The sequence below is a fragment of the Aegilops tauschii genome, chromosome 5, assembly GCF_002575655.3.
Source record: "Aegilops tauschii subsp. strangulata cultivar AL8/78 chromosome 5, Aet v6.0, whole genome shotgun sequence".
Classification (NCBI taxonomy): domain Eukaryota; kingdom Viridiplantae; phylum Streptophyta; class Magnoliopsida; order Poales; family Poaceae; genus Aegilops; species Aegilops tauschii.
The window spans coordinates 55114053-55125023 of NC_053039.3; the positions used below are offsets into that span (position 1 = coordinate 55114053).

A 10971-nucleotide genomic window follows, 5' to 3' on the forward strand; every position below is an offset into this window, starting at 1 on the left:
GCAGAGGAACATTTTGAGCTAGAAGCAACTAAAGAAGAGTTGGAGCTCTTGGTTGCTGCTGACCAGGATACAACCATTGGTGTAAAAGGGTTACAACATAAAGTGCAAGAGTAAGAAGGGCAAAAAAGGGCAAGGATTGTGTCGAGGACAAACTTCATGTGATCGATATTAGCACAGACGACCCGAGGTTCAAACCATGTTGGCGAATCATCTATTTGCATTGGATCCTACTGATCCCCAGAATAAGAGGTGCCACCAGATTCCATAATCATCATATCCCTATCCTGCTAGTGTATAATCTGCATGATCTCCATAGTGTTAATTTATGCTTACCGTGAATGCTTTTGCGCAGGAGTGCCACCTTCATGCGAAAACAAGCCAGGAAGAAGGGTGCACATGCAGATGCAGGCACATTGGACAGTGAACCGCCTATGGAGGAATTACCTCTGGTGAATCCAGATGATACATCTTCTAAGAAGACGAATCGAAAACACGATGGGGAGAAACTACAGATGCTATCTGCTGTCAATTCTCTCAAAAGGAACCTTACCGCGATCAAGAAAGCAAGCATGAGCGACTGATAGAGAAGATGTTTGTTTTTCTCTGTTGCATCTTTTTCTTTTGGTGGAAATGCATCGAAAGTCAACCGATAGAGTTGCTTTACAGTAGCTTGAAGGTTTGGTGTTTATGTGCTTGTTGCTGATATGCCATTTTTGTGTTATGACAGTACAATGATCTAGTTGGAAAAGTTTTGTGCTGTTAAGTTTGGTAGATAACGTTTTCTGATTCGTTCTTGTACAAACAAACAGGTTACTCTAGTGTTACTGCAAGGGTTTCATTTACTGGCTAAATGTTTTTTGCTGAAAAATTGTGTATCTTCTGGCACTTGCACGTGTTACAGCTTAATCATTCGCTGTGGCGGGAATTGTCCTGATGATCCATACCATTTGTCATTTCCCCCTTAAATCTATATTCACCCTACAAAGCCCAGATCAAAGAGCTCTGTATCTATGCTTAGCGCAACACACAGTTCACATCATTGATGCTTACGAGTTGTTCTTTTTTTAAAAGCATAGTATACATATTTCCATTTTCTCAGAGCTACTCCTAGTATTATCTGGGTTCCCTTTTGATTTACCGATTAAATCCTCATTTGATTCTTTCCAAACATCCCACTGGAAGTTGGCCTATAGCCATGGACGTACATGCCACGCTTTGCACCCAACTTTTTGTTTTAGCAAGTAAGGTTCATTTTAAACCTTGAACTTGTAGAGGTTAGCCAAATCGGAACTTAACATTTGATTCCCTAAAATTAGCACTCTAAACCATCAAATCCTAGTCTAATTTCATCTAAAAGTCCTAGTCTAATTTGGACCTTGCGGCCGTTTGAGGCCAAAAATGCAGACATGCTACAATCTTCTGGGTTTCTGCTTTTTTCTCCCCGTCCGTTCTGATTGATTTCTGTTCAGACAAATGAACATACCAGTGGGTGTGGGTATGTTGAATGACATGATTGGACATTGACGATGTTTCTTAGTGATCTGTTTGGCTCGGTCTCAAGAACAGACAAGAAGAGAAGAGCTTCTTGTTGCTCTACAAGATCAACGGAAAGAGAAGAATGAAGCGATTGCTGCTATTGGGGCAGATATGGGAGACGAGAGATGATAATGTTGTACATATAGCAAAAATATTTCTGGCATTTTCATAGCAATGTAACAACAAATATTCCTGGCATTTCCATAGATGTGTGACAACATTGGCGAACATAAAAACAGGGCAATTACATCTTAGACAACAAGAACAACATGTGAACAGGAATAGGTTGGCACTGAAGATGCATCGCTTCTCCTGTTTGCCCCTCTTTATCTCTCTCTCTGACAGCAGATGTTGAGTTGGGACTAAAGATGGCACAACATCAACAGTTGCAAATCTTTTTTAGGAGGTTTAAACTTGTTAGCTTGTGCATGCAGGCACTGAAGATGTAGCAGTTTGAGATGTGTTGCTGCTGCTTGAGTCTGAGAGCGTGTTGATGTTGCTGGGGCCTGGGGCAGGGCAAGTGCACTAGTTTGTGCTTGCTTGAACATATATAATGAATGAAAAGCTATATATAAATTCAGCAAAAATGCAATGTAATAAGTTAAATTCAGGGAAATGCTCTAATATTCACACACAATGCCCTAATTTGTGTGAAATGATCATATATTCAGTTAACTGCTCTAAGATCTCTATAATTTATGAAAAGCCTTTAAACTTTATAAAAATATGTAAATTAAGGAAAATGCTCCAACATGGCAATTTTTCTGTTGATTTTTTTATGCTACATGACAATTTTCACCATAGAATATGGCAATTCTTATACACAAGCATGGAATTTTTTTCGCATGGCAAATCTAATCATCAGATTTTTAGCAAAAGTATGACATCAGATTTTTAACATTTCCGAAGATTTATAAGTGGCAAGGAGAAAGATAGTAGTTTTCATGCCCTTATAACATGCATGCATATGCATGCTCGGCAAGTCTGGGAAGGTCCACGCAAGATTTGTCCATTGCCTGATGATGCACAACTAATTGATTCAGGGAAGGATTGGCTCTTGCAACTACTATTAAAGTGTTCAGAACATACTGGGACTTGGTGATTATGAACATTTGGCGAATATGGCAGCTACGGAACGACATGACTCATGGAAAGGGTGAGACCCCGGTTCATGCTACAGTTGACTATTTGGATAGCTATTACAAGTCACTTCATTTAGCAAGAAATCTTACTATGGAAGAAATAATAAAAGGGAAGATGCCAATTTCGGAGGAAGGCCGTGTGGTGAGTAGTAAAAGGTTGTCAACACCTGTACCATGGCCTCGGCCTCCAGCTGGTTGGGTAGCCCTCTCTGTTGCTGGTTCTTTTTCGAGCCAGGACGGGCGCGCTTCTACCGGAATGGTACCGCGGAACGATGATGGTTCTATGTTCTTTGCGGCATATAGGTACATCTTTCATTGTAATGACGCCCTTGAAGCGGAAATGCATGCAATCATGCAAGGCATGGCTTTGGCCATCCAACATTCAGATAAGTCGGTGAGGGTCCAATCGGATTCTTCAAATGCATTGGCAACTCTTACTGGTAACACACTATCCAGATCAGCCTATGGTCATCTTGGCGCTGAGATTAAAGCTCACTTGGTTGTTAGGGAGTTTGTTCCTTGTAAAATTGGTAGAGAGCAGCATATGGTAGCACATATCTTGGCACATTATAGCCGTACCGAGTGTTGTACTGCAGTATGGTTGAACTCGAGTCCTCCATGTTGTGAGGAGCAGTTGGCTTGGGATTATAACCCTATAATTTTGGAATAAAACTCCCTTTCACCCCGCAAAAAAAATAAACTGAGAAAAGCACATGTTACGGCAGAGAGAGAGAAAAATTGCAGATGTTCAGTCTGTAGTAGACTACATCTAGCAGATCACAAGGTTAAAATAGTCTGGTTGTCCTTCTCGTACTAGTCATAAATATGTACTGGTTCTATCAGAACTATCAAAATCCTACAGAAAAATATACCTATGTATGCATGTATGTATAACGATGCAAGTCAACCGAACAAAACTCCAGTAAATACCAGAGCTCCAAACCACTTATTTGAGACAAACCAGCAGAGTAGGGATTAGACATATGTATAACGATGCAAGTCACCCGAACAAAATTCCAGTAAATTCCAGTAATGGTACGTCTAATTAACAAACCAATGAACACACCATTTGTTCTAAATCTCCATGGTTTCAATGTGAAGAAACATACTTTCTGTTGCAATCTCCGCGATCAGATAAGTCGACGGTTGAAATCTACCATGCCAACTGTGAAGCTGCGGCTGTCAGAAGAGGGTAGTAGGGCCATTCTATCCTATCCCACATGATTAAAGTATGTAGTCAATGTTATGTCAAAAACAGTTTATTCTTCATAGAACACTCTGCCGTCTGATAATCAACCAAGATCAGCAGTGTGGCCAGCCACTGAGCGCCCAGCTGCCAATTGATGCAGCACCAAAGGCACTCATCCATTGCTTTGCCGAATCTCCAAACCTTAATGTTGTGGACTTATACCTACTTTGAGCTCATCTTCTTTGTCCTGGGTGTATTCAGAATTTCAGATACCACCATCAAAAATGACGAACATTCGATAAGATGTTTTTAATCAATTTACATATGAAAGAACACCACTAGAAAAATACCTGATATGCATATACCAGCAGTATACAGTGCAAGGATGACTGCAGGATCTAGGCTGCCTTCGATAGCAGCCCATCCTAACAAAGCTCCCAAGCCGGTTGAAGGTCAGGCCAAGATATGCTAGAGGCTATTAAAATTTGCATCAGAAGTAATTCAAGTGATCACTCTCTGTAATCAATACTATGGTTGTAAAACCTTTTACGTGTGTATTACATACCTAAAATGTGAACCTCTGCATGAGGGGATAAGAAAGCACCCTAGAAGCACCGGAGAAATAACAACAACACTTTCGCTCTCTTATAGACACATGCAAGCTAGACACCTTGGTTGTGGAAGGAGACTACAAGCTAAAGTGAGCATTGACCCAGAAAATACACATGGTTACTTAATTCTAGACAATGTTGCTATAAATATTACAAAGCCCACCAATAAAACGGAAGCATTGGTACACAAAAGGAGCACAAAAGTATCCGACCAACTGCAAGAAACTAGTAATAAATAAACATCCCTACATGGCACAACTTGAAAGAAATATTTCAAAAATAGAATTATGCCTACAATATGAGATGTTCATTGCTTCTGCCTACAAAGAAAATAAATAATTCTTAACTTAGCTTGAAAATAGAAACACCCTCACATGCATCGCACACTTACCATAATAATGATGTCAATTCCTCTGCCTAAAACAAAAAAAGTGCCAAGCATATATGCACAAACAGCATGTCGAACAATGAGAGTACATTCCTTCCAGAATTTAACATTCTTGATATCTCCAAAATAACTTGTTTAAGTCCCAATGAAAACAAGGTTTTTAATACCATTTCAACAACAAGCAAGACGAAATTAACATGCCAAGACAATTAAAAATATATCATTATTCAGTAACTGCAAGGAAGTTCATAGCATTCTTCTTCATACATCATTTCATCTAGAGGAGAACTGGCCGAGTTGATCAATCCATCATTCATGCTCTGGAGAAGAAATTAAGTCGATGACTACTTCATCCTTTTTGTCAAATATCGAAGAACTGGGACCGACATTCCCCTGTCATCTACCCGAGCACATTCTTCACCGTGGAAGCATATGTGGTGTTAGATCAACCATCAACCTTTTGATTCTTTATTGGGGATTCTTCGGTAGGCGTGCCACTAACTTCGTCTGCAGGTTTTTACTAACACCCATGAATTGTACCTGGGGGGCATAGGCATATGGAAGGAAAATGTTAGTACGTTTCTACGACATTTGACAAGGGCGCAATTGTTATTTACTTAACTTCCATTCGGAAGCAAAAATTAAGGATAGATCAGCTCGACCAAGGTCTGCGCTGGACGAAATGAAGGATTAAATTACAGACAACTATTCTCTTATATAGTCGAAAAATAAGTATACACTATTTCAGTGTGTTTTCTTGCAATTATTGTAATTAGAGATTTTCTTATTGTCTTGCCATTATTTTATAGTGTTTGGTGATGAAATGCTATAACTTTTTTTCTTTTGGCTCGGATTTAGAAGTTCTTTTGGACATGTCAAGAATGTTAGAGTGGAATGTCATGCACTATATGTGGACATGTTGTGTGTATGTGTATGCGCGCGCGCATATATGCTATTTCATAAAAAAAGCTTGCCTAAATATATACTCTTCTATTACATTCTTTCCATATAGCCATCACATAAATTAGGTCTAGGTGTAGCTGTGCTTTTCTACTTTTGGCGATGCTGCAATCATCCTCTCCCTATCTTGAACCATCGTTATCTGGTGCTTGCGATGTACACAAATAGATCGCGCTGCCACTAGTTGGATAGAAGGTGACGAAAATACACCAATGAATAGGCACACATGCATAAGTTAGTAAAAGATATTCTATGAGGTGGATATCTTAGGATATTAATAGGCCAGCATGCATTTTGTGCGGTGAATCCAGGAGTCTGAGGTCAAAGAGGCTTTATGAAGGATGAAAGGACGCAAGGCGATGGGCCCTGATTGTATCCCCATTGAGGTGTGGAAAGGCCTCGGGGACAAAGCGATAGTATGGCTAACCAAGCTTTTCAACCTCATTTTTAGGGCAAACAAGATGCCAGAAAAATGGAGAAGGAGTATATTAGTACCAATCTTCAAGAACAACGGGGATGTTCAGAGTTGTACTAATTACCGTGGAATTTAGTTGATGAGCCATACAATGAAGTTATGGGAGAGAGTCATTCAGCACCGCTTAAGAAGAATGACAAGCGTGACCAAACATCGGTTTGGCTTCATGCCTGGGAGGTCGACCATGGAAGCTATTTTCTTGGTATGACAACTTATGGAGAGATACAGGGAGCAAAAGAAGGACTTGCATATGGTGTTCATTGACTTGGAGAAGTCCTATGATAAGATACTACGGAATGTCATGTGGTGGGCCTTGGAGAAACACAAAGTCCCAGCAAAGTACATTACCCTCATCAAGGACATGTATGATAATGTTGTGACAAGTGTTCGAACAAGTGATGTCGACACTGATGACTTCCCGATTAAGATAGGACTGAATCAGGTGTCAACTTTGAGCCCTTATCTTTTTGCCTTGGTGATGGATGAGGTCACAAGGGATAAACAGGGAGATATCCCATGGTGTATGCTCTTTGCGGATGATGTGTTTCTAGTTGACGATTGTCGGACCGGGGTAAATAGGAAGTTAGATTTATGGAGACAAACCTTGGAATCGAAAGGGTTTAGGCTTAGTAGAACTAAAACCGAGTACATGATGTGCGATTTCTGTACTACTAGATGTGAGGAGGAGGATGTTAGCCTTGATGGGCAGGTGGTACCTCAGAAGGACACATTTCGATATTTGGAGTCAATGGTGCATGAGGATGGGGGTATTGATGAAGATGTGAACCATCGAATCCAAGCCAGATGAATGAAGTGGCGCCAAGCTTCTGGCATTCTCTGTGACAAGAGAGTGCCAAAAAAGCTAAAAGGCAAGTTCTACAGGATGGTTGATCGACCCGCAATGTTGTATGGCACTGAGTGTTGGCCGACTAAAAGGCGACATGTTCAACAGTTAGGTGTGGCGGAGATGCGTATGTTGAGATGGATGTGTGGCCACACGATGAAGGATAGAGTCCGGAATGATGATATACAAGATAGAGTTGGGGTAGCACCAATTGAAGAGAAACTTGTCCAACATCGTCTGAGATGATTTGGGCATATTCAGCGCAGGCCTCCAGAAGCTCCAGTGCATAGCGGATGGCTAAAGCGTGCGAAGAATGTCAAGAGAGGTCGGGGTAGACCAAATTTGACATGGGAGGAGTCCGATAAGAGAGAACTGAAGTTTTGGAGTATCACCAAAGGACATGCTCTTGACAGGGGTGCGTGGAAGCTTGCTATCCATGTGCCAGAGCCATGAGTTGGTCGCGAGATCTTATGGGTTTCACCTCTAGCCTATCCCAACTTGTTTGGGACTAAAGGCTTTGTTGTTGTTGTTGTTGTTGTTGTTGTTCTTGTTGTTGGATATCTTAGGAGTGAAACATGTTTTCAAACATTATAAGATCTCTTTATCCTCCATGTGCGTTCTTTAATTTCCATGCCAAAAACTTGTGAAATTTTCCCTCCAGTTTAATTTCCGTGCCAAAAGCTATACACCCTATATTTAGGAATGGAGGGAGTATAATTTTGAGTGTTTCATTACATATGAGATGTGCCATGCATTAACGTCTACTTTGGATTTAAGTAGTTGAAGCAACCTAATGGTAGGATAAATTTCTCGAGGATTAAAACTCTAGCTAATCATAGAAACTCCATTGTAGACAAAAGAGCAAAGTTTTGCAATGTTTTATGTGAACTTCCTATGAATTTCATGTAAAATTATTGCATTAAATACCAACTCAAGTTGCAAATTTGAGAATTTAATGATGCACTCGAGACATCGCCACAAAAGACACCCACTGAATAAAATTCATCATTTTTCTGCACCATAGAAACAATCCATACAAAGACAGAACCATTCACATTTAAGCACAATAAAGTCGATAACCAAAGCTTCATTGGTGTACCTTGCATGTTGACCATTATTCTAACCTGCATCCACCTTCAACAAGATGTTGAGTGCACCACATGGATTGTCTTTGACGACATGCTCCCAGGGTTGTTCATGAAGTGCATGAGAGTGAAAATTCAGTATCCTAGAGGTGAGTGATGCTGCCACAGTGCTCTACAGCCTCATTCCAATACCCTTCATTGTCCATGATGTCTAGGAGGGTGGTGAAGTCCGGTGGTTGGATGTTTACTATGCTGTCATAAGGGTTGATCTCATTCCATGAGAAGCCAACACCAATGCTTGTATGCATTAAGATAATCACAGAAATCCTGAAGCATCAGGTTAGTGCTATGGAGATTCAGAAATGCAGACTGAAATATAAATTAGGTTCAATAAAAAATTGCCAGTTGGCTATTCTCAAATGCAATCATTTTTTATGGAACCGAATTTATATTCCATAGATCATTTTGAGTCTCCATAGCATTGAGCTAATGCTTCACGATTTTTACGATTATCTTAATGCAGGCAAGCACTGGTGTCTAGTTCTCATGGAATGAGATCAACCCTTATGACAACATCGTGAATATCCAACCACCTAACTTCCCAATCTCCTAAACATCATGAATGGTGAATGGTACTAGAATGAGGGTGCGGAGGACCATGGCGGCATCTCTCACCTCCAGGATACTGAATTTGCCACTATACCATGCATTTCATGGACAACCTTGGGAAGCACACTATCAAAGACAATCCCTACAACGCGCTAAACATGTTGCTGAAAGGCAGATGCTGGTCAGAAGAATTGTCAATAGGAAGGGGCCATAGATGAAGATTTGGTTATGGACTTTCTTGTGTTTCAATGTGAATGATTTCTTTTTTGTCTGGGTTATTTCTACTTTGTAGCAAACTATGAATTTTATTCAGTGGGTGTTCTGTATGGCTTATATCTGAAGTGCATCAGTAAATTGTCAGATTGAAACTTGGGTTATTTTTAATTCAAGGATTTTAGAGGAACTTCATAGGAAGTTGGCATACAACATTGCAAACCTTTGGTCTTTTATCGGAGAATGGAAGTTTCATATGGTCTATGTAGAGTCTTAATCATCGTCATAAATTTCCCTGGTGGGCCATTAGGGGTAGGCCATTAGGTTGTCGATAGATTGACACCTCAACAATGCTTATATGGGGAAGGGCTAGGCAATCCACACATACATTTCAACACCTCGTCTCATTTGTGACACGGAAGTCAACACGTGAATAGACTCAGAGCTATGACTCAAGAGACCTATACTTGTAGACAAAGGGGGCAACATTTTTTTAAGATAAATTGTGAAGCCAGGACTTGAACTCAAGATCTTAGTTTCTAAAACCATGACAAGCTTCATGCACTAGCCAACGCAACCAAATGTCTGAAGTGATGAAAAGGGCTACCCAATCCACATATACACTTCAATAGTGTCTACTCTCCATTAAATGAAATATCGATTTGTGTTCACATAATTGTGCCTCATGTTCTCACTCCATCATGAACTATATATTTGACCATTTTGGCTCTCCTCAAAACAACATAACCTACACTTGTGCAGTCTTCTATCCTTCTGGTGCTTTGGTTATGTGACAACTACCATTGATTTCATGGAAAGAAGCAATTGTGTGCTTCACGAGCTGCAAGAGATTGGATTTGGTTGCTTCATCTATATCATCGATATAGTACATAAATGGGTGGGTGCCTTGAAGTGTTTTTAGTTAGATTGTGTTAAATTGGTTGACCATGAGTTAATAAAATGAACATATTATTTGCTTTGTTGCTTTTGATAATGATAACTTTGGATTTAAGATGTGCCATGTAATAATGTCTACTTTGGATTTAAGCAGCTGAAACACCCTAATGGACTGGACTACCAGGAAAATTTTCCCAAGGATTTAAACTCTAGATAATCATAGGCAGTTTCATTATCAAACAATAGAAAAGTTTGGAAAATTTTTATGTGTACTTCCTATGAATTTGATGTAAAATTATTGCATTAAATACTAAATCAAGTTAGAAATTCGAGAATTTAATGACACATTTGAGACATCAGCCACAAAAGACACCCATTGAATAAAATTCATCATTTTGGTACACCATAGAAATAAGCCATACATAAACACAACCATTCACATTCAATCTTAAGAAATTCGATAACCAAAGATTCATTAGTGTTCCTTGCATGTTGACCATTCTTATGACCAGCATCCACTTTCAACAACATGTTGAGTGCACCGCATGGATTGTCTTTAAAGATGTGCTGCCCAAGGTTGTTCACAAAGTGCATGAGAGTGGAAAATTCAGTATCCTTGAGGTGAGCGATGCTGTCACGGTGCTCTGCGGCCTCATTCCAGTACCCATCATTGTTCATGATAGTTAGGAGGGTGGTGAAGTCTGGTGATTGGAAGTTTACTATGTTGTCATAAGGGTTGATCTCAGTCCATGCGAAGCTGACACCAATTCTTATCTTCATTAAGATAACCATATAAATCCAAAAACATTAGGTCGGTATGGAGATTCAGAAATGCGATCTTAAATATAAATTGTGTTCAATAAAAAACTGTCAGTTGGTTATTCTCAATTGCATTCGAATGCACTTGTTTCCTCTACATTGTTTACTTCAAGAAACGGTTGTAGTCGAATGCATTTGAGAATATCCAATTAATATTTTTTTATTTAACCCAGTTCATATTTTGGACATTATGAATCTCCATA

The 10971-nt window shown here is 39.7% G+C and overlaps 1 pseudogene; it reads right to left on the reverse strand.

Moving 5' to 3' along the window:
- Nucleotides 1-2891: 2891 nt before the first annotated feature.
- Nucleotides 2892-10729, reverse strand: LOC120964527 (uncharacterized; annotated as a pseudogene).
- Nucleotides 10730-10971: the final 242 nt, after the last annotated feature.